Source organism: Antechinus flavipes, chromosome X (genome assembly GCF_016432865.1).
Source record: "Antechinus flavipes isolate AdamAnt ecotype Samford, QLD, Australia chromosome X, AdamAnt_v2, whole genome shotgun sequence".
Classification (NCBI taxonomy): domain Eukaryota; kingdom Metazoa; phylum Chordata; class Mammalia; order Dasyuromorphia; family Dasyuridae; genus Antechinus; species Antechinus flavipes.
This window is the reverse complement of record NC_067404.1, coordinates 5106516-5131467: the sequence shown is the minus strand read 5'-3', so window position 1 is coordinate 5131467 and position 24952 is coordinate 5106516. Positions and strand designations below refer to the sequence as shown.

The following is a 24952-nucleotide window of genomic DNA, read 5'->3' as shown; positions in this document are numbered from 1 at the left end:
TATGCCTTTGTGCTCATATCTCTTTACCACAGATGCTACTCCATTGTCTCTGATTCCTTTGTTCAAGATTTAGTTTCCATGCTAACCCATTTTAATCAGGGCTATTTTTACTTTGGCTTTTTTCTGACATCATGCTTGCTACCCTTTTATTTTATTTTTTTCATACGTGATAGTTTCTGCTCCATCCCCCAATTTTAACTCTGGTTCTCTCTTTATTTCAAGTGTGTTTCTTATAAAAACAAACATTGTTGAATTCCTGTTTCTAATTCATTTTGCTACCCACTTCACTTTTATGAATGAGTTCATCCCATTCACACAGTCATGACTTCCCTCCATGCTATTTTCTTTGTTTTTTTTTTCCTTCTCTCTCTTTTTATCCTGTCCCCACTAATTTCTGTTTTGCATATGATCACTGAAGTTTTTAGCTGTCCAACATTTATCACCACTTTTTCTTTCTCTTCTTCCATTCTGTTACTTACCTGCAGTGTAAAATAGATTTTTATGACCAGTTGAATAAGTAGGTATACATATAATAAATGTAGTTATTTTGCCTGTTTGAACCAATTTAGACATGACGGATATTCAAACAACAATCCTGTTCCCCTGCCACAACCACCACTTTCCATACCAAGATAAAAGCTCTATCTTGCTTGCCTTTTTTTATGACATCATTTCCTCCATTCTTTGTTCTACCATCTTCCAGGTCATCCAATTTCTCACCTGTCCATTTATTTTACAATTTCCCCATCTACATATCTCACTCCCAAACACTTTTTTCTAAGTAGAAACCTTCTACCTTGTCGAGTAATGATAAAATTCTTAGGAGATAAGTTTATCATCTTCCCTTTTAGGAGAGTATCCAGTTTAACAACATGGAGTTACTTATGATGTCTCTATCATATTTACGTTTTAATGATTCTCTTGACTCTTATTTGAAAGTCACCACTTGTCTTTTGTTCAGGAATGCTTCAGCGGCCTCTATTTCATTAAATGTCCAATTTTTCTCTTGCTGGGCTTTCCCAGAGAGGAAACCCGTATTAAGTGGACTGTCCCCAGAAAGAGTGTCTCCTGCCACAAAGATCTTGTCTGCTCAATGTTCTGAGTCTAGATGCGTTTCCATAGAGAGCAATCCTACAGCAACTAGTGTAAGAAAGAGACTGGGAAGGTCTTCTAGGCAAAGGAACCAACCTTTATTAAGGGAAACAAGGTGAGGTCTCAGACCGTACTGGAGGGACCATAGAGCCCACCATTGTTTCTCTCAAAGGTTGGTTTCTTCACCCAGAAGGCTTTCCCAATCTCTTTCTTACACCAAATGTTCCCAGAGAGTTTCTCCTGCCACAAGTGTCTTTTCCTCCAAATGTTCAGAGATTAGAAGTGCTTCAACAGAGAGCAAGCCCATGATAACTGGAGTGTTCCCAAAAAGATGCTCCTACCACAAATGTCTTTTCCTCTCTGGACTATATAGTTGTGTTGATTTTTTTTTTCCTTCCTAAAACACAAAATACCATTTGTTACATGGCATGACTCTCAGGAAGCAGAGGGAGAGGGCGGTATACATGGGATACTATAATGCGAAAGAAAGAAAAACATCCATGAACATTTTTTAAATGAGGAAAAGAATTTAAAGGGCAATAATGAAAAGGTGGGAAGGAGGAAAAAAAGGATTTTGTCATTCAGAGTGATTCCTTCCATCTCTGAAGCTTCAGCATCCAGGCTTGGCTTGAGATCTCCTGAACTGAGAGAGGAACCTTTTGATGGCTCTGCCCACTTATCTTCAAGTCTGGCATCTGCTTGTCTTCCTTTGTCCATCCATGCTCAGGTTCCACGTGTCTTTCCTCAGTCCACATGTTGCTCAGTTCTTTCTGTGGCTGTGGCTGGCTACAACATCCTCTTGATCTATCCTGTTCTTGCTTCTCTGTCCCCGGCTCCCATGTGTCCTTGAATCATCTCCTGGACCCCTCTCTTCCAAGGCTCATGACTTCCTTTCCGTCTCTTTCTCTCCTTTGAAGCCAGAGCTGGGGGTAAATTCACATTACTTTAAAACTGCTCTACTAGGAGATTTGCTCCACTGTACACTACAGAAAGCAAGAACTACCTTTAGTTGGTAAAAAAAAAAACAGATGGCATAAGTCAAAACCAGTTTGCATGAATCTGACAAACCAATCAATACCTCACATCATATATCACATTAAACTATGAGAGAATACATGAATTAGCTACAAGAAATAAAATAATAGGAATCTGGTGAAAATGATAAATAAGACATAATGGTAATCATTAATAATTACTTTCCCTTAGATCCATAACTCATTCATTCATTCAATAGCTATCGATTAACTCCTCTAACGTGTTGGGCACATCAAAGACAGATGGCCTAAATAAGCAATAAACAAGCACCGTATATCATAGTGCTAGTTTCTGGAGATGCAAACACTAATAAGGACACAGTCCCTAACATGACAAGCTTATGTTCTAAGGAGACAGAAAATGAATAAATGTCTATGAAGAATAAAAACGAAGGCAAAATACAAAGCAGTCTGGGAGCAAGGCCACTAGCACTTGGAACCAAGAAAGGCTTCCTGGTAGAAACGAAGCTTGAACTGTGCCTGGATACAAGAGATGGACCTTCTGAGACCTAAGGATAGAGGGCCAGCTTCAGAGTCAGGAAGGCTCAGAGGTCAAGTCCTTCTTGGACCCCTGCTAGCAGCCTGACCACAGTCATGTTCCCTTACCCCTTAGTGCCCCAGACAACTCTGTAAGATCACAGAGACATTCAGATGGGTTCTCAGTCTTACTGAGGAGGCAGAAAGATGAATCTCTGACTTGGAACACTCTGACTTGTCCTTGCCCAAGGTCACATATTAACTAAGTGCCTGAGGGTAGATTTGAACCTGAAATCTTCCAAACTCCAGGCCCAGTGCTCTAATCCCTGAACCCTAGATGGAGATCCCAGAATACTGCTGTCAAGCCACTGCTCAGGAGACTGCTTGGAGAGTAGGGAAGGATAAAGAGAAAGCTCATTCTCAGTGCAGAACTGAAGATCTTCTAGTACTCAGACCAACCTAAATTCACCATCCACCCTGCAGAAAAACTCTAGTTGTCTCACCTGAGTTATGACCTCCCAAATGTTTATGTATACTGGGTGCAAGGGCCTGTGAGCAGGATTTAAACTATGTAAATTTAATGTAAATAGCAACAGAAGTTTCAAGTGATCTAAAGCAAACCTTGGACTTGATCATCAGTCATTCTGGCTTTTAGTCTTTTTTATCCTGCTCCTATATAATAGCTCATGCAGCGCAGTATATGTGCCATCAATCTGTCCTTTGACAGCCACAGGGTTAGTCTAGTAAATTTTCTTATCCCACACAATTAGCCACTGTAATGGGCTGAGGCTCGAGTTGATGCACTGAGGTCCCAAGCACGTGAGGCTAAATAGTAATTGGACCATACTCTTATCAATATATATTGCTATCGCAATCCTTTTTCACCTCTTCACTTCAATAAAGATTGAAGATTTTTCCCTTAACCTGAATTCCTGACTCTGTCTGATTTTAAATACACGGTCATCACATTTGGCGCCCAAGCATGGGAACCAAGGACCCTACTTTCACTGAAGAAGTCTCCGGTGACCAGGAACTTAGGTGAGTATTGTAATAGACAAACAGGGAACTTATTTTCTAAACTAGTAACCTTTTTTGGCTGAAATGGGACAGATCCTAGCTAAAGATTCTCCATCCCCCACCCTAACCCCACCCCCCCACCCCTGCCCCCATCCCCACCCAGGAGTGGCTCTATAGAAAGTCTGCTTAAGCTGATAGAAGGACAAGGGCTACTTATAACTTGAGAACAGATAGCTAGACTTCTAGGTCCATTAAAACGCACCTCCCCTTGGTTCTTAGAGGAAGAGCAAATCTCTCCAGATAATTGGACATTAATTGGGCAACAGCTCTCTACATATTACAATGAAAAAGGCCCTCATTCAATTTCCATCACATTCTATGTATACAATATAATACAGTTGGCCTTAAGAAACCACATAAGTTCTAGAAGAAAAGGAAAAAACTCTAGGAATAGCCAAATGGGGAATCCTGAGATAAAGGAGGAAGACAAAGAACAGATTAATGACCATATCCCCACAGGCCATGGAGACTTAAGTGAGGCTCAAGGGTATGGTGACTTTCCACCCCAGGAGGCAGCTTCAGCCCCACCTAAGGAGCAGGTAATTGACTCTCCTCTGTCAACTCCACCCTCTGGGATGGAGGGAGGAGGGGTAGTGGGGAGAGGGGCAGTGACAGCACCAACACCTCCCCCACAGCATTCAGCCCACTCCTATGACTAGATTGCAAAAGGGACTAATTAAGGCCAAAGCAGAAGGGAGAAATGTATCAAAATTTCAACACCACATTTTTCCTGTAATTCAACAGTTTAATTCTTCAGGTAAAGAAAGTAGAAGATACTCACCTTTTGATATAGAAATCCTCAAAGACCTGAAAAAGGCTTGCACTCTTTATGGGGCTACATCAGCTTATGTTAAGATGTTACTACAAACTTTGGCCTTTGAAATCTTGACCCCTAATGACTGGAAATCTATAGCAAGGATATGCCTAGAACCTGGACAAAACTACTTGTGGCTTTCTGAATATAGTGAGCTCTGTAGGATACAAGCCCAACAAAATAGTCAAAGTGGATCTCATGCTGCAATCACCTGTGACCTACTAACAGGTGTAGGTCCTTATGCAGACATCGCAGTACAGATTAATTATTCTACAGCAGCATATGAGCAAATTGCTGCTAATGCTATCAAAGTGTGGGCTTCTCTCCACAATAAAGATGACAAAGGTGGGGCCTTCACAAAAATAACACAAGGGCCAAATGAACCCTTTGCTGACTTTGTGGGAGGTTTGCAGACAGCTATCACAAGAACAATAGGGAAAATGCAATAACAGACATTTTGATAAGGCAACTTGCTAAGGAAAATGCTAATGAGGTTTGCAGAAGAATTATACTAGGACTGCACAAGGATGCTCCTTTAGAGGAGCTCATAAGACGCTGTGCCACAGTGGGCACAGATGCCTTTTATAGCTAGGCTATGAGGCAGACTTCCCAAAATCCAAACATGAGAAGACAGAGTCCCTCCTGGCAAGAGACTTCCAGAGAGACTCGTATAGGCTTTCAGTGTGGAAAAGTAGGGCATCTGAAAACTCAATATTGGTATAGAGATAGAATGGGAAAATAGGGTGGGAGAACAAGACCCAATACCCCATGTCCAAAATGCAATAGAGGCTTCCATTGGGCCTCAGAATGAAGACAGATTCAGGGAAACAGGATGAGGGGCCCAACCCCAGGGCCCAAGGCAAAAAACACGTGGGGCATGATGACAGACAATGGTGCACCCAGAGAGTGCCTACAAGTTCAGTACCCAGACATGACCAATCAGCCAGAAAGCCATATGATGGGAGAAGGGGATTACACAATCAACCAGCCAGAAAGCAACCTGATGGCAGAAAGGAATTACAATTGGGGAGAATAGAGCTGTATGCAGCTGGGACAACTGAGATACCCCCTGGAGAGGTGAAATCTGTTCCTCTCCAGCCTATGGATCCCTTACCTCCAGGAACAGTAGGCTTGACCATTTCACCTCCTTTTTGTAAGTACAAAACAGTGTCCATCCATACACTGATGTGGGAAACTGGGGAATGTGTAGATAATATCCCAGTCACTAATACAGGTAGACAATGTGTGACATCACCCAGAAGAAGTAGTAGCATCATGTTTACTCATACAGATTCCTAATAAGCAACCTGGTGATAGTCACCCAGGTTCTGACTCCAGACCACAAAATCCAGGAATATACTGGACAGCAGCTGTAACAGCTGACTGACCTATGCTCACGATCTATATAAATGGCCTACCATTGGAAGGATTGGTAGACACAGGTGCAGATCGTACAGTCATTAGAGGTGCCAATTGGCCCAGTCACTGGCCAAAGATTAAAGCAGACACCTACTTGTCTGGAGTAGGAGGATAAATAGCAGCTGAAGTTAGTGCTGCCCTTATGAGATGGACTTTTGAAGGCAAAACAGGAGTTTTTACTCCTTTTATAGTTGAAAAAATACCCATCAATCTGTGGGGAAGAGACGTTTTACAGCAATTAGGGTTAAAAACGAGTACTTGGGTTTTTTAAGCAGGGCTGCTGTTGAAGGCCTGCTAACACTTTCACCTGTTCCTATCAATGGAAAACTGATACACCAGTATGGATAGAAAGGTGGCCCTTAGGTAGCAATAAAATTCAGGCCTTATTAGATATAGTATAGAAGCAACTTGACCAAGGACACACAATCTTCTCTCCTTGGAATTCCCCAGTATTTGTTGTAAGAAAGAAATCTGGAAAACGGAAGATGTTGACTGATTTAAGAAAAGTGAATGAACAGATAGAAACTATGGGAACTCTTAAGCCTGGACTTCCATCTCCTACTCAATTGCCTAGAGAATGGCCTCTTTGGGTCATAGATATTAAGAATTGTTTCTATTCTATCCCTCTGGCTAAGGAGGATATGAAAAGATTTGACTTTTTAGTGCCCACCATTAACTTAGCTGAGCCTTATAAAAGATATGGATGGACAGTTTTGCCACAGGGAATGAAAAACAGCCCCACTATGTGTCAAATGTATGTTGCTGCTGCTCTTGCTCCAATAAGAAAAGCATTTCCAAAAATTATGCTATTCAGTGTTTCTATTGGGCTTATACCCCAAAGAGATAGTAAAAAAAGGAAAGAGACCTGTATGTGCCAAAATGTTGGTAGCAGCCCTGTTTGTAGTGGCTAGAAACTGGAAAATGAATGGATGCCCATCCATTGGAGAATGGCTGGGTAAATTGTGGTATATGAATGTTATGGAATATTATTGTTCTGTAAGAAATGACCAACAGGATAAATACAGAGAGGCTTGGAGAGACCTATATGGACTGATGCTAAGTGAGATGAGCAGAACCAGGAGATCATTATACACTTCGACAATGATATTGTATGAGGATGTATTCTGATGGAAATGGATTTCTATGACAAAGAGACCTAACTGAGTTTCAATGGATAAATGATGGACAGAAAGAGCTACACCCAAAGAAGGAACACTGGGAAACGAATGTGAACTATTTGCATTTTTGATTTTCTTCCTGAGTTATTTTTACCTTCTGAATGCAATTCTCCCTGTGCAACAGGAGAACTGTTTGGTTCTGCAAATATGTATTATATCTAGGATATACTGCAACATATTTAACATATATAGGACTACTTGCCATCTTGGGGGGGGGGGTGGAGGGAGGGAGGGGAAAAAACGAAACATAAGCGAGTGCAAGGGATAATGTTGTAAAAAATTACCCTGGCATGGATTCTGTCAATACAAAGTTATTATTAAATAAAATAAAATTTAAAAAAAAATTATGCTATTACATTATATGGATGATATATTGGGAACAAATGCTAGAAGCATGTCTACAAAAGACCATAGAAACACTAAGATACTACAAATTGTACATAACTGAAGAGAAAATTCAAAGACATGCTCCTTTTCAATATTTAGGATATGAAGTATACCCTAAGGTGCTTACAGTACAAAAACTGTCCTTAAGAACAGAGAAGCTAAACACCTTAAATGATTTTCAGAAATTGATAGGAGATATCCAATGGATGCAACCAGTGTTAGGCTTGACTACCTATCAGTTACAACCATTATATGACATTTTAAGGGAAGACAGTGCTTTAAATTCACCATGCCAGCTTACAAAAGAAGCTCAAGAGGCTTTGAGAAAAGTTGAACTGGCTTTATTCAATGTGGTTGAAAGAGTCATTCAAAAACCCTTGGAAATATCAGTTTTTGCCACATAAGAGGCACCCACAGCAGTCCTTCATCAAGGAGACAAGTGTGATAGAGTGGGTGCACCTCCCAGCACAACCAGAACAAAGCCTTACTCCTTACCCAATGCTTGTGGCTAGAATTTTATTAAAGGCCATTAAGCGAGCAGTACAATTATCTGGGACAAGACCTGACAAGATATACACCATTTACACCAATACACAAATTAATGTGTGCTGTGAGACCATCCCAGAGTGGCAAATTTTATTGGCCATGGCTCCAAATTTTACACATGGGTCTCCATTAAAGATAATCAGACTTTTACATAATTGGCGATGGATTCTTGAAGAAAAAGTTTCTAAAGTTCCTCTTAAAGGACCAACTATCTTTCCAGATGCATCCAATACTCTCATGACTTACCTATAAAAAGAGTAGTCAGAATTCCTTTTCAGTCCACTCAGCAGAACGAATTATATGCAATCATGTTAGTTCTCACTTATTACCCAGGAAACATAAATATAATATCTGATTCAGCCTATTCAGTAGGTGTGGTACAAAGAATTGCCACAGCCCAAATAAAATGTGCAGCTTCTAATATATATCAGCTCTTTAAGGAACTCTAGGAAAGATTTATATCTTGCATGTCCACTCACATAGTGGACTTCCAGGTCCTATTGTTGATGGAAATTCAAAGGCAGATATAGCCTTTTAACTATGTTAGCCAGTACGCCTTTATTTCAGGAGGCCCAGGAATCCCATTCTAAATACCATCAGGCTGCTCGAGCTTTGCATTTACAATTTGGGATAACAAAAGAGGAAGCTAGGAGCATAGTAAAAAGCTGTACAGCTTGCCTACCTTTCCATGCTCCTACACTCACTCCAGGGAAGAACCCTTATGGTTTGAGACCCAATGAAATCTGGCAAATGGATGTGACCCAGTATAAATCTTTCGGTCGTCTGTCTTTTATCCACGTTGTAGTAGACACCTTTTCAGGATTCACTTTTGCCATACCAGCAGCAAAAGAGACAGCCCGAGTGGTCACTAAATTCCTCATCCAAGCATTTGCAATTATGGGTGTGCCACTAGAAATAAAAACAGATAATGGACCTGCATATACCTCCAAACATTTTACACACTTTTGTGCACAGTATAAGATTTTACACACCGCTGGCATACCCTTTAATCCTCAAGGACAGGCAATAGTAGAGAGGAGAAACAGAGACATTAAGATGATGCTCCAAAAACAAAAGAAAGGGGGAGCCACAGGTAACCCTAGAGAACTTCTAAGTCTAGCTCTTTATACTATTAATTTCTTGATTTTTGACAACGATGCACTGACTCCAGCAGACAGGTTTTATAATCCATGGGAGGGGCAGTGTCCAGTGCGAGCAGCTCCACTATCTTTAGATAATCACCAGGTGATGTGGAGAGACCCAGAAAGTAGTGAATGGAAGGGACCAGATAGAGTAACTGCTTGGGGGAGACGGTTTGCTTGTATCTCTACAGGTGGAGAAGGAATCAGATGGGTGCCAACGAGCCGTATTCGCCTTGTCCATCACAGAGAGACGAAGCAGACCCTTGAAATGAAGGAGAAGACCCAAAAAATACCAGGTGGTTCTGTTGCTGATTGTGCTCACCATTGAAAGAGCGTGGCAGGTATTGCGTTGGACTCATGGACATAGAAAATTGTTGGACTTCAAAACCCTCAGGAATCATTGGATTCTCTGAGACATAAGATTGTTGTAGAACTTGAAAGCCCTCAGGAATCATTGGATTCTCTGAGATATAAGACTTGAAATACCTCAGGAATCATTGGATTTTCTGAGAAATGATAAGACTGTTACAGGACTTCAAAATCTGCTGGAATCATTGGATTCCCTAACACATAAAAAGACTTTTGCAGGACTTCAAAAACTTGGGGGGAATCAGTGGATTCCCTGATATGTGAAGCAATGGACAATAGATTGGTTTTGGACTATCTCTTAGCTGCTGAAAAAGGCATATGTGTCACTGCTGTTTACGTACTCTCCTTCTAGGACTTCTGGCTATCATTTACAACACCATGTCGATGTATATTGTTTGTTATACCGTTACTTGCGTGTACAATTCATGTTTGTTACACCACATCAAGCCTGCACTCACTGTGGGGAGGGTCATTACTAATAGCCTCTGCGTTATTGCTGTGTGCTTGTGTAATACCTCCCATGCTGATGGGTTTGTGCATACCTGTTTCTAATAAGACCCTTCAACCCAGAGACCTACTAGCAATCCCCACTTCCCTTTGGTGCTTTTCATCTCCCTTCCTGAGATGTCAGGGAGGGCGTGATTATCTCCTTTTTAGTGCTTTCACCTCCCTTCCTGAAAAGTCAGGGGGGTCATGATCACCTCCTTTTCAGTGCTTTCACCTCCTTTCCTGAGAAGTCAGGGAGGGTGTGATCACTTCCCCTTGGGGGCTCTGACCTCCCTGAGGAGTCAGGGATGGCATGACCACCTGTGTTCTAAAACAAAAGAAAGTGGGAGATGTAATGGGCTGAGGCTTGAGTTGATGCACTGAGGTCCCAAGCATGTGAGGCTAAATAGTAATTGGACCATACTCTATTAATATATATGCTTGGATAAAGAATGGTCCCTGCCCATTCTTTGTGTAAGTCCTGATGTATTGTATAGCAAATGATGTTTTTGGTGGGTGGAGGCAGGGGAGTGGAAAGGGAAGCAGAAGGAGAGACTGCTGGCTGGCATCTTGACACAGCTGCTAGCATTGCTATTGCTACGGCCCTTCATCTCCAATCCCCCTCTGCTAGCTGGCTTCCTGTTGCAGCTGCCCATATTGCTATCGCAATCCTTTTTTACCTCTTCACTTCAATAAAGATTGAAGATTTTTCCCTTAACCTGAATTCCTGACTTCGGCTGGTTTTAAATACGCAGTCATCACAAGCCACAGAAACCCTAATCAACTGATATTTATATGTATGTATGTATGTATGTATGTATGTATGTATGTATTCCATGCTGGTGAGGTCTGCTTCTTTCTTTGGAATCCAATACCTTCCCATGATAGTATATTTTAATTTGTGCCATCCCTTGGCTAGTCTGTGTCCTTCCAAATTTGTCCCCTCTAACATGGAGTTCAAAGAGCCTCAGGATAATCCTTTCAACAGCAACTTTATCCTAGTCGGGCCCCAGAAAGGCAAAGAGAGGTTAAAGGATTTGATATGGGTCACACAACTTGTAAGTATGAAAGACAGAATTTGAACTCAGTTCTTTTTTGTAAACACTGGAAACAGAGGGACAGCTTAGCTTCTGAGGCAGTACAGTAACTTTCCAAGGTCCCTAGGACCTTTGAGGCTTTAGCTCCCACCTTCCCTGACTCCAACACACACACACCCACTCCTGGATCAGTTTGAATGTTCATTTCAACCAGATTTTACCTCCATTTACAGGAGTAAAATTCATTCGTTCACCAAAGGCTGAGTACCTGTGGAGTGCTTGACCTTATGTGCTAAGGATTTATGAGGTGGAATAGGTATGGAATAGCTTCCTGAAATATCTCATGTTCCAAGGGAGGATTTATGGATCAGCTGGCTAGTGGGAGGCCTAGAGGTCCAGGCACAGCAGGCAAGTGCCAGCCCTCAGGGCTTAGAAGCAGTAAGCCATGGGCCAGGCCAGGGACTTTCAGCTGAACAAGCTTGGAATAGTACCCCACCTTCAAAAGTTACGAAATAGGCTGAAAAACCATACTAAAAAGGGCCCTAACCATAGAAAGCTTCTCTGGTAACAGGGAAGATCAAAACACAAAATCCTTAAAGGGAAAACAATCACATGCAAAGACTCAAAGGGACACATTAATTGGTTTCAAACCCCAAGAGAACTTCTGAAAGGTCTCAAATGAATATTTAAAATCATATAAGAAAGGTAGAAAAAATGGGAGAAAAAAATTGAGGATAAAGAGAATCATGAAAAAGTGGTAACATCTTGGTGAAGGAAGCACCAAAAAATGGACAAATAATGTAGCAAAATTCACTGAAAAAACTTCTTAAAAATAGAATTGGCCAAATGGAAAAGGAAGTGCAAAAATCCTCTGAAGAAAACAACCCCTGGGGAAGATTGAGAGAAGATGGCAGATTACTTCAGAAAATTCCAAGTACTCTAGATTTCCCCCACTAACAAAACAAAATTTCACTTCATTACTAATGTATACCAGGGCAAAATGAATAAAACTTAGGATAGAACAAGGGCCCTCCTAGGACCGAGAGAAGTCCTAAAGAAAGATAACCAGTATAAAGTGTAAACACCTCTAGGCTAGCTACATTAAAACAACAAGCTGGGAGACCTGGGGCTAGTTGGGTTCAGAGCCCAAACCTTGGGAACTTTCATATGCTGGGAGTCTGAGTCCAGGAATATTGAGGGATCCCCTGCTGATAAGGAACATTAGGCCCAGCTGTGCAGCTGAGATGCTACTCTGGGCAAAAAGGAACCAGCATACACATGGTAAGTGTTCAAGCAGTGAGGTTGGGAAGCTGCTGGCTGTGGGCACTGAGGAGGGTAAAGTTCATGGTTTTGAGCTCCAGATAAGAGTAAAAACCTGAAGGAAGACCTGAAGGCAGAAGCACCATCCCCCCATCCCAGGATAAGACTTTTTATTTAAGAAAAACATGGGCAGGAAAAATCACAGAAAGTTCTGAAGACAATACGAAAAACCAGGGAACATCTTTAGAGGAGGATGCTGAAGCAAAAAAAAAAAAGCCTTCCTAACCCCAAAGATTAATATTAAATGACTACCTGCTCAAAAAAATTTGTAGGAGAATGCAAAAAAACTTTAAAAATCAAATGAGATTGAGGAAAAAATAGAACAATCCAAGAAAAACGAGATTATAAGAGGAAAGTAAATCACCAGAAAAAGGATACAGAGTCTTAAAGAAGAAAATGACTCTTTGAAAATTATAATTGGGCAAGAGTAAACCAGTGAACATATGAGACCAAGAAATAACAAACAAAATACAAAAAATGAAAAAAATGGAAGAGAATGTCAAACATAAGAAAAACAACAGATATGGGGAACCAATCAAGAATAGATACCATAAGAATAATTGGATTACCTGAAAGTTATGACCAAAAAGAAAAGCTTGACACAAAAATACAAGAAATAATTAAATAAACTTGTTCTAAAGTAATAGAACAAGTGGGAAAAGTAGAAATAGAAAAATCCACCAATCACCACCTCAAAGGAGTCCTACAAGGAAAACAGAAATGTCATTGGTAAATTTGAAAACCCTCAATTAGAAGAAAATATTTACATGCAACAACAACAACAATGAAAACAATTCCAATATGATGCAGCTATGATAAGAATTGCATAGGATTTATCAGCAAGCTATAGTAAAAGAGCACGAATCCTAAAATATTGTATATCAATAATCAAAAGGTCTAAAGTTGTGGCCAAATATATTATATCCAACAAAATTAAGTATAATATTGAATGAAAAAAATGGACATTCAACATACTGACAGTTTTCAGGATTTTGTTTCAAACAAATCCAAATTCAATAGAAATTTTAACATATAGGAGCCAACATCAAAGAATAATTTCAAAGGACTCAATAAGGACAAATTATTTATGTTGTATACATGGAAATGTAAATGAAAGGTCTAAGATTGATATTCAGTAATTAGCCTGAAAGAATGACTGGAGAAGAAGTGAGAATGATGTGACTTTAAAAAGCAAAACTGTCCAGGAAAATGTAAAAATCATAATCATGCTATAAGAATGAGGTGTGATAGCAAGAACTATCACAGAGGAATTGCACAGTGGAAAAAGGCATGTAATTCAGAAATGGGTTTAAGAGGGGACATAAATACATAAATATATTCTACATTTATTCACACATATCAAGAAGAGGATAGCACCCTCCAAAATCGATAAATAAGTGGGGTAGGGAATAGGATAAAGTGAAGTATAGAAGGGTGTGTGAATCTATGAAAGTGGGATTAATGCAAACACTCCATTACGCTTCAAGAAGCCATCAATAGGAAAATAGCTCCCATATATTCCAAAATATTTCTAACAGCACTTTTAGTAACAGCTATGAAATGGAAACAAAATAGATGCTCTCAAATGGGTAATGGCTAAACAAGACATAGAATACAAATGTCATGAAATACAACTACATTGTTATAAGAAATGATGAGTCTGCTGAGTATTGAGAAGTAAAGAAAGATCTTTTTGTTCTGATGTAAAATGAATTAAACAGATACAAGAAAACAGTAAATATACATATAACTACAATAATTTAAATGGAAAGAAGGACACAACAAAAGATTGAAAGTACCTTAAGGAAACATTAAAGATCAAGTGGGACTAAAAAGGAGACATGAGAAGACATCATTACCTTTCCTTGTCCAAGAGATAAATGGTCCACTTTTTCCTAAATTCCTCCCTAAAATTAAATAAAAAAGATTTCTTATGTGGCATCGCTCTCATAGAGAGAGGGCAGGATCAAGGAGATATCCTGGTGATGTAAGAAACAGAAAACATCAATAATTTTTTTAAAAAGTTCAAATATCTCGAGGGAAATAATGTAAGTGTGGTAAAAAGGAAAGGAAGAGTGTGAGGGTTAGTAATTATCAGTAAAAAAATCTCTAAACTATACAGCAAATCAGAGATTATCAAAGCAATTGCTCTTGTTTAGTACTGACTTTTCCTGAAACCATTTGGATTTTTGGGGGGCAAAAATAATGGAGGGTTTTGCCATTTATTTCTACAGCTCATTTGGCAAATGAGGAACTTAGGTAAAGGGCTTAGTGACTTGCTCAAGGTATCACAGATAGTGCCTGAGGTCAAATATAAACTCAGAAAGATGATTCTTTATGCCTCACAAAACACAGAGCTGTCCAGAAAATAATTTCAACTTGTTAAAAACTGAAACATTGATCAATGGAAAGCAGTGGGTATGCAGTTTATAGAAGCAAAAATTAAATGATTTAATGTTTAATTTATCTAAAGACAGTAGATGGGGGGGGGAATTACAGGAGGATATATTATTCGATTAAAGGGGAAAATTATAAAGAGAAAGTCCCTCTCCAGTTTGCCAGAAATTTGATAGGGCACAGCAACTATCACACCAACTATCAAATATTATTACAAATTCAGGACAGAACAGGACATTAGCTGTAAAAAAGCAAAGGCAAATTATAAAAGCATAGAGCAAATTACTTTTCATGTTTATATATAAGGGAAGACATTATGACAGAATAAGCAAACAGAGAGAATCATAAAAAAATAAACTGGATTAATTCTGCTTCTATAAAGTTGAAAAGCTTTTGCACAAATAGTTCAAATATAGACAGGCTGAGCTCAGCTTGTGGTTGTCCAAAGTCACCCCTTTTATGGAAACCGGCAGTGCAAGAAGGCAGAGGGGCTGTACTGGTCTCTACAAAATACAAGAACCCACTAGCTGCAAAAGCCGCGGCATGGGACTTGGATTCCTGACAAGCCCCAGAGCAGAGGAGGAAGGTGGTGGTCTGAGAAAGGGGGGGGGCTCTCTCCCTCCTCTCTCCAGGCAGGAGGAGACAAAAGCAGGCCAGAGCTGGGAGGGACACTGGGGCACGTATGTATGTCTGGGCTGGAGGACACTGGGCAATTCCCCCATCAAAGGAAGCAGAGGAGAGGCAGAAGCTTGAGGGTTCTCCCAGGATTCAGGATGCTACCTTACCCACAGGAAGCATCACTGAGGGGACTCAGCGGAGCTCAGCTGGTCCAGGCATCTAGCCAGGAGCCTCTAGAGACTCTCAGAAACTTGACTGGAGCGTGGAGAACTGAGGTGACTCAATGCCTTCAGTAAATACAGACAAAAGGTCATGGAGGGTCCAGGGTTAGTCCAAAAACTGTTTCCCAGGTCACCCCTGACCCAAGAAATGGGGAGACCAATGGTCATGTCCTGCTATTGATTGATTCAGAGGCAGCCATGTCAGAGGTTCACCAGCAGGTGAATCCAAGGGAATGAGCAAGCAACCAAGCCCAGAAGCTGTGCTCCAGGAAAAGTGGAAATGCAGTCACTGACAAGGACAATGTACAAGAAAAGAGCTGGTCTGAGCTAGGAAGCATATTTATTAGTTTGGGCCAAAACTTTACCAGTGTCAAATCAGGAAAGCCCAAAGCCCAAAGTAAAATTGGCCCTGGGCCATACAAAAATCAGACAGTTAGGGAGAAACTAGATATATCTTTGTATCAGCAGTAGATCTGGGATCTAATCCTCCTCCTCCAACTCTACGTCCCACTGTTCTAGCCACTGGACAATGACCTCCACCCCAAGCAAAACCTCTCCTTTAAATCTCTTATGTATGTTCTCCATCTGCTGCTTCAATTCCCTCTTTATCCAGTCCATACCTTAATCTACCAAATGGGTTCAGAGGATCATAGACTTAAATCTCCAGCTCAAGGCACCCTCAGTCCACCTTGCCCAATCCCCTTATGCTACAGAGGAAAATGAAGATCAGGAAGGTAAAGGGGCTTGTCTTACATCTCACTTAGGCTCAGAGATCCAGAAGCAACCTTCAAGGTCAATTAGTCAGAATTTCTACGTTTGCAGAGAAAAAACTGAAGGTCAGAGTAGTGATGGGAGATGTCTGAGGTCATACAGCCAGTGAGTATCCATAGCTAGCAAGGAAGGATGACTACCCAGATTTTCCTGTCTCAGAATTCAGTGATGTGTCTATGAGATTGTGCTGCCTCTTTAACGCCCATCTCACTATTGTACCCTCATCTGTAGAAGACTGGAAGCATGAGAGGAAAGTTTAGTTTTTAAATGTTAAAAGCCATTTCCCAAAAGGATCCAATTTCACCTCATGAACATTCAGTAGTCACGGATGGCATGAATTCTTTGGCAGCATTCTTGTCCACATCCTGCTCTCCCCCTAAGAGAAGTTCTTATCCCAGCCTTACCTTTTGTTGAAATGAGTTTTCAAGGACTTACATAGCAACTAAGTTAAGATGAGATATCATCAGAAATAAATAACATCAACTCAGCACCAAAGATCCTGGAAAGCTCTGCCAGGCATGCTCTCTGTGAGACACCTACTCTAGTAACACTCACCGAGGCATCAGAGGGACCCCTTGGAGACATGACAGTACAACCATGGGCAGCTGGGTGGTTCAGTGGATAGAGCGATGGACCTGGAGTCAGGAGAGCTCATCTTCAGGTGTTCAAATTCAGCCTTGGACACTTATTAGCTGTGTAAGTGTGGGAAACTCATTTAACACTCTTTGCCTCAGTTCTTCATCTGTAAAATAAGTTTGGGAAGGAATGGCAAGCCACTCTAATATTTTTGCCCCTAAATGGGTTCACAAAGAGTAGGACACAACTGATAAATGACCTAACCATGGACAGATGCTCCCAGACCCATACTGGCCATCTATGTTTTCCCCACAGACAACAAAGTATCCTGTATTATCATCAGAGAAAAAAGACACATCCTTTACTAAAGGGATCCTTAAACCACATTCTTCCTATAGCTGCTGTGCTATATTAACTTAAAAATGAAAGACATAGCCCAAAACGCCATTTCATTTCCATTTCCAAATCTAAAAATGTTTGAAAGTGAATTAGTAGAGGGCTGGTGCCAATTTCATCATGGCATTTTAAAATTTCAATTCCAAGTCATGTGTGAGAGGACTAATATGTAGCAGTGTTTTTCCACATGGGTTTGATCCATGTCTCTTTCTTCCCTCCTAAAAGAGCAATTATTTTGCCCAAAAGTTGACAAGGCTATTCCTACAGCACCAAGATAATCTTTTTCTACTTTTCTAATTAACTCTCTCTACCACTCACCACAATGGCCCTTCAGAAAATTTTCATCTCTCCTCACAACTCCCATGGCTCCTTCCCACATCACCTCTCGACTTTCTCAGAAGAGAACCTTGCCTCATATTTTATTGAAACTATAGAGCTCATTCCCTGAGAGCTCCCTCTTTTCCCTCCACTTCCTCTCATATCACTCAGATATCCTCTACCACTGTCTCCTCCTCCACCCTGGTCTCCACCCTCACACATAGAGATGAATTTACCCCTTAAAGAACCAACTCCCTTTCTACCTGCATGACTAGTCCCCTTCCAACCCATTTCCTCCAGCAGATTGCTATCTCTTTTATACAGTTCTCTCATTTCAATATCTTCCTGTGTACAAATTGCTTTCCCTTGCTTACAAACATGTCTATTTCTCCCCCATCCTTAAAAATATCTCCCTGTGAGCATCATTTCATATACCACCTCTCTTTTGGGAAGAAACTTTGAAAAGACCATTTACAATAGTCACTTCTATTTGTTTTCTTCCCACTTCTTACCTTTCTACTCTCTATTTGATGCCCTCATTTTCATCTTATGATTTCTTTGTACTTCAGCTGTTTGTATCTTGCTTCCCCTATTAGATATGAGATCTTTAAGAAAAGAGATTGTCTCTGGCTCATCTTTTTCCTTCCAAATACCTGACATTTTGTAGGCTCTTTTTAAATGCTTATTGACAAAATAACTGACATATCATACTTTTCTTCATCCTCAGTCATTCAGGACCTCATCACTTAGTAGAGTTCTGTGCTCATAGTAAATGCTCAACAAATGCTTTTTCATGAATTCATTCATGGCTTGCAGAACACCTCTCTCCTTAAAAAGACAGTGGGTTAGGAGCTCTTAAGTAATCAGTTGCCTCCACCAGTTGATCTATGGAAAAAATTGAAAGGCATTGTCAAAAACATCAAAAAAAATTGAAGTGGGATAAGAATTTTAGTGGATGGAGTTGCCATGGCAACACTTTGCCTAAATTTTTTGCAGATAATAAAAACAGTGCCTGGGAATTGTCCTTCACTATATGCTTTCTAAGTACCTGGCACTTAATAGGCTCTTTACAAATGTTTATTAAAAGAATAACTCAGCATAGTTTTCTTCCTCCTCAGATGGCCTCTTGACAGGTCAGGGGTCCTCAAACTACAGACCGTGGGCCACATGCTGCAGCTGAGGATGATTATCCCCTTCACCCAGGGCTATGAAGTTTCTTTATTTAAAGGCCCACAAAACAAAGTTTTTGTTTTTACTATAGTCCGGCCCTCCCACAGTCTGAGGGACAGTCAACTGGCCCCCTATTTAAAAAGTTTGAGGACCCTTGCGGTCTTGTTCATCCTATCTTGATAATCTGCAATTCATTAATGTCTCCCCAGTAGACTGAAGGCTTCTGTCTTGCCTCTTTCTGCATCTTCAGCACTATGCATAGTGCCTAGCATATAAATGATGCTTATCATTTGATTTTTTGATTTATATTAGGGGTTTATATAGTTGTGATTTCCCTCTCCCCAGACACTATTTCTATAATCTGCAAAACAATCACAGAGGTTGCCATGGCAAACTTCAGCTTCTCAAATTTTCATCCCACTTGTGTTTTTATAATGTTTTTGAGATTGTCTTTAGGTATTTTCCAGAGAACAACTGGTGGGAGCTATTGATTACTTAGCAGCCCCAAACTCATCTTCTTTTCATATATTTGTGAATATACACAGTAATTGATAAAAAAAAAACACTTAGAATAAAGAGAAAGAAGTTTGGCAGAAATTTCATAGATCTCAATATGTCAAAACAAATGTCAAATTAAAGTACAAATGGATACATGAATTAGATGTAAAAAGGGAATCAATAACAAATTAGAGAAGCAAGGAGCAAATTATATTCATATATAAGGGAAGAGAACAGAAGGGACAGAACAAGCAATAGAGAAAATCACAGAAAATAAAATGGATTCATTCTACTTCAAGTGTTTTGTGACAGATAAAAGACAGTTAAAACCAGAAGGGAAACAGTTAATTGAGAAAAAAACATATTTGTAGCAAAGTTCTCTGAGGACTGGCACATATTCAACACATAGAACTGATTCCAGTTTCCAAGATTAAGAGTCATTTTCCAATAGGTCAAAGGATATGAATAGGAAGTTCTTAAAGAAAGAAATCCAAGCTATCAGTATGGCAAATTGCACCAATTATCACATGAGGAGAGAAGAGCACGTTGAAACAATTCTGTTCTTTCAGCCACTAAATCATAGAAATATGAAGGTTCAGGAACAATTCTCCTTTTTTGTTATGAAACAAGGTATATGGAAAGTCCTTTTCATCAGGTGTTCATTTTAACAAGCACAAAATATAGTTATATCATTAAATTAAGGGACACTAAACAAAAAAGACAATATGGAGAAGGGGAGGGGAAGATTTCCTAACTTAAAATTTTTCAAAAAAGAATGTTGAAAGCTACCTTTACACTTAATTTAAAAAAATAATTCTAAGGGAAAAAAATCATTTTAAGGTGCATAATTTTGTAAAGGGAGAGATCTTTAGAATGAAATAATCCCTCCTGATTTTTCTATATAAGTTTATATTATAAAATTGGGATTGTTACAAAATATGCTAGTATTCCTATAATTGCCATTCCCTTTGACCTTGAAAATAAGATAATACAATAAATATTAGGTAAAATATATTTAAAAAAAAACATTTTTCCTAAACTGTCTCCTCTCCACAGCTCCAAGGCCAAGCCAAAGATGGGAGGCAAGGAGGCCGAAAGAAAGGAGGGAAACGTCCATCTGAGGAGGGGATGGAAGGAGCTTACCCAAAGGCTTCTCCCTGCAGGTCTCCACCGTAGCCCAGCCCACTCTACCACAACCCCCGCCAATTCCCGAGCCCTCCCGACAGAGCCCTGGCCAGGCAGGGGAAGCCCCGGAGGGGCAGACCCACAGAGATTCAGGTACATACACCCCCTCCCACACCCACGCACACTCTCACACACAGATTTTCCTGCCGATTTACACAACGCACTCCAAAACAAAGGTACACATACAGCCAGGACCTTCCACCCACCTTCCACACATCCTCCCGGGCAAGAAAGTAGCCAGTTGGGGAGGGGGGAGGTTGGGAAAAGGCGGCCATGTCCAGGGAAGAGAAGGGAAAAAAGGAGGGGCTGAGGTAGAAGCAGAGAAGGGGGCCCTTACCTCACTCACAGCCGCTTAGGCACTAGCAGGACCCTCGGGATCCGTCAGTCTGGAAGATGGGGAGAATGGAGAGGAGGGGTCTCACGGGGGCCGGGAACGGAACTGGCGGGGGCCTGCAGACCCTCAACCTCTCTCGTCCCCGAACATCCTCACACTGAGACAAAGAAGAGTTAGGTTTAATAAAAGGTGGGAGGGGTAGTCGCTGTGACGTCACCGGAGGGCGGGGCTAGTCCGCTCCCAAAACTGAGGGAGAAGCGAGGAGTAGAGTAGGGGGCTTTGTGACGTCAGGCCCAGAACAGTGGGAGTGCCCCTCCCCCAATCGTTTCTCTTGGCCTCCCCCTCCCCCACAGGTGAGGGGAGGGGGTCGCAGGGATCTTCCACCTGGAAATGGGCCCGGCGCTGACCGGGTCCTCGGTTCCCGGGGCCGGGCGTGAGGGGCAGCCGCTGAACTCGGTCTGGTGTAGCTGAGGGGCGGCCCGCTTACTGAAACTGGAATGGGAGGACACTTACGGGAAGGGGGAGGTCCAGGAGGGGTGCCCCGGGCTCCACAGAAGGGAAGAACACGAGAGCTGCCGCAGCATCAGAAAACCGCCAGCCCTTGAAGGGATTTAGGAGAGCCCCAGAGCAGAGCAGGGCAGGGTGGGCTATTCTGGGTGAGGGGCGCCTCTCTCTCTGCGTCCTCGTTTCTCCGGGCAGATCGAGACAAAGAGCAGAACAAAGAGCGGGGAGGGGCTACGGGCCCCCTGGCACGCACAGGTGTCTGTCCCCGCCGCTCCTGCCGGGGGATGACATCGTAGGCGAGGCAAACCTTCCCGAGCCTGGCCCAGAGGGAGCCACACCCTGCTTTGGGACGCAGGCTCCTCTGCCAAATTTAAAAAGAGCCAAAGTTCTTTTAAAATCGCCTTCCGATTTGGCACTTTTTTCCTCCCCAGCACCAGCTGCCCTGCTCCCGGCGAACGGACATGGTGGAATGACAAGTGGACTGGACAGGCCCACACCGAACTTCTGCCTTACTCATCGTGTGACCCTAGGCAAGCCACCCAAACTCTCCTAACCTTAGTTTTCATCCGCCAAATGGGGGTGATCATATTATTAATTATTAGTCTTTTATGGAGCGCGCTTCTCTCCCTATGGATTCTTCTCTGTTGGTGGTGGAACCAAGCTAGGAGAATAAAATCAGGGAGCCGGAGTTCTCCTCTAGAACACTGGTCCTTCTTGAACAAATTAAATGACCAGAAGAAAAATCCCAAAATGCAGGTTTAGTCATTTGATGTGTAAACACATTCAGACTAGCTCTCAATAAACACCTAGGGGAGTACAGGGACAAAGAGAAAGTGACAAATGGAACGATGGATATTATCGATCATAAAACAGACAAAAAAAAAAAAAGCTTTTACATTGAAGGGAAAGGGGGAGAGGGAAAAAGGGATGAGTGAACATTACTCTCATCAGCATTGGTTCAATACACACTCAATTGAATATAGAAATGTACCTTACCCTACAGGAAAATAGGAGGTGTAGGGGAAAAAGAAGGGAGGGAACAAAGAGGTATGGAATTATCAGAAGCAAAATACTTTGGAGTGAAAGGAGAGAGAGAATAGAATAAACAGGGGAAGATTTAGGATAGAAAGAGTTAGCAGTCATAACAGTGAAAAAGTTTGAAGGCAGGTTTCTCTAATAAAAAGCCTCGTTTCTCAAACTCATAGAAAACTGAGTCAAATTTATAAAAATAGGAGCTTTTCCCTGATTGATAAATGATCAAAAGATCTGAAGAGTTTCCAGATGAAGTAAGCCAAGTTATTTATAACCATAAAAAAAAAATGCTCTAATCACTACTGATTGGAGAAATGCAAATTTAAAATTCTGAGGCACTACCTCATTCCTATCAGATTGGCTAATGGGACAGGGCAAAAAAAAAAAAACAAATGTTGGATGGAATGTCAGGAAAATGAGACATTAAGGCACTTTGGGCACAATTGTGAACTGGTTCAACTTTTCTTTAGAGCATTTTGCACTTTTCTCAAAATGCTATAAAACTCTGTATACCCTTCAACCTAGCAATACCATTATGGGGTCTGCATCCAAAAAGAGTTAAAAAGGGAAAGGGAACTAAATGTATAGTAATATTTCTAGAAGCTTTTTTTTCTCATGGAAAAGAATTGAAAAAATGGAGGGAATGTCCATCAATTGGGGAATTGTTGAACAAATTGTAGCATGTAGTTATGATGGAATACTATTGTGCTATAAGAAATGATGATGAGCAGGATGCTCTCAGGAAAAACATGAAAAGATTTCCATTAGTTCATGTAAAGTGAAATGCACTAATTACAAAGTGACAGCAATATTATGAGATGATCATCTGTGAATAACTTGGTTATGAATAAGCCAAGGGCAAGCACCTTGGGGCCAAGTGGTTGGGCTATTTACCACAGGAGCTGCAATGCCTATTTGTCCTTTCACAGTTCATGTTCCAGGGATCTTCCAGCTGTGATCTTCTGTATTTTTGTATCTCTTAGTCAACCCAGATCTCACATTCAGTGATCTAAGTATGCTCTCAGCCCTGACATTCTATTATCTGTTAACTAAGTATAACATCTCCTTGTAATCATGAGTTCATTTTGAAAGTTACCTCAGGGGTACTATAATGGCCTGTCTCAGTCTACATGGTTCTCTTTTGTAGCTTTAAGGAATTTCTTTTAAATGAAACATGAGTTAGTAAAATTTGTAATGTTTAGTCAGAAGTTGGACTCTCTACTTAAATTGACTTTTTTCTGTTTCTATTTTATCCTGGACTATGTGATTGAGACAAAGTTCAGGTTACTAGAAATCTTAATGTAAATAAAAAGCAGATTATTATAGTGTCTTTGACTAGACAGGTATTAAGAGGGGAAGCTGGGGAAGGAGATATCTTGGAACTTCTTTTAAGCCTTGAATAGGTGGGTACACTAGTGGCAACATTCTGGTTTTCTACTCTGAGATGTTCATGGAGCTAGTGTCTATTTGGGTATTGTTGTTTTCTGCCAGATCTCCTTCCTCCCTTCTCTTTCTCCTGGTGCTGATTGACTCAGCTCTACCAGTTCTCAGCTCAGCTTACTTTGATTCTGATCATTCTCTCTCCTTCCATATCCTTGGAATCTCGATCATTTTCTGGGATGGGTATCTACTTTCAAAAAAGATCCTAAAGAGAGACCAAATCTCCTAATGACGAGGTTTGTGTCCCCTCGATTCCCACCGGTGATTAGTGGCAATAATAGAGTTGTTAAAATCCTCTTTTGGTCAGCTGCAGATTTAAAGTGAAAGAATTCACTTATCCCAAAATGTTAATTGGCAAAAATGAAAGTTTATTGTTGGCTAGAAACCTTTTGCTAAGAGACTGATTTCTATAGTGGCAAAGTCCTCTTAGGGAAATGGAGTCTGGCACTGGGAAGAGAATACCTCCTCAGCAGGCAGAGGGTCCTAGAAAATTGCTTGGGCCTCTGAAGGAGTGAGTCCAGAGAGTCTTGAGGCTTCAGGAAGCCAAGGTTCCCAGGCTTAAAGGCTTATCAGTTTCCAGCCCAGATCTTCTATTGGAATTAATAACACTTTAAAGGGGTGCTTTTTGACCAGGATTTCTAATTGAATCAAAGACTCTGGCATCCCCAAAAGATAACTTATGTGGGGGGATATGCCTTCCCCAGGAGGGGCTGAGACTCCAAAAGGGATCACAGATCAAAAGGAAACACAGTTTCAGAGTGATAATCTTAAAGGAACCACAGCTTTTCAGTAAAGGGAACAGTTTCCCTCCCCTTTCACTAAGGCAGTTCTTCTAATTGATACAAAAAGAAATATAAGACCATCTTCTCACTTGATTCTAATTGATTGATTCAGTTAATAATTATTCTTGCCTAAGAAGGGTATTTTCTGACTTTGAAAGGACTGGGATAATCAATGAAGCTCCATACTTTTACATAAAGATTCTTCCAGCTATTACAATCTATGATCTACGGACCCTTTCCCCAACCCAGCAGTCCTCAAGCCAGTATTACAGAACATAAGAATAAAGGAAGGCTTCCATAAAATGAGACATCATTTCTACTTAACAGCATCA

General features: G+C 40.9%; 1 long non-coding RNA gene across 1 annotated transcript; it reads right to left on the bottom strand.

Annotated features, from left to right (window-relative positions):
• Positions 1-204: 204 nt before the first annotated feature.
• Positions 205-21635, bottom strand: LOC127543002 (uncharacterized). The gene is made up of 4 exons (XR_007949050.1): positions 20866-21635; positions 16941-17127; positions 14238-14285; positions 205-2015 (listed from the first exon to the last, which is right to left on the bottom strand). It is a non-coding gene; the product is annotated as an uncharacterized LOC127543002 (long non-coding RNA).
• Between the last annotated feature and the right edge of the window lie 3317 nt (positions 21636-24952).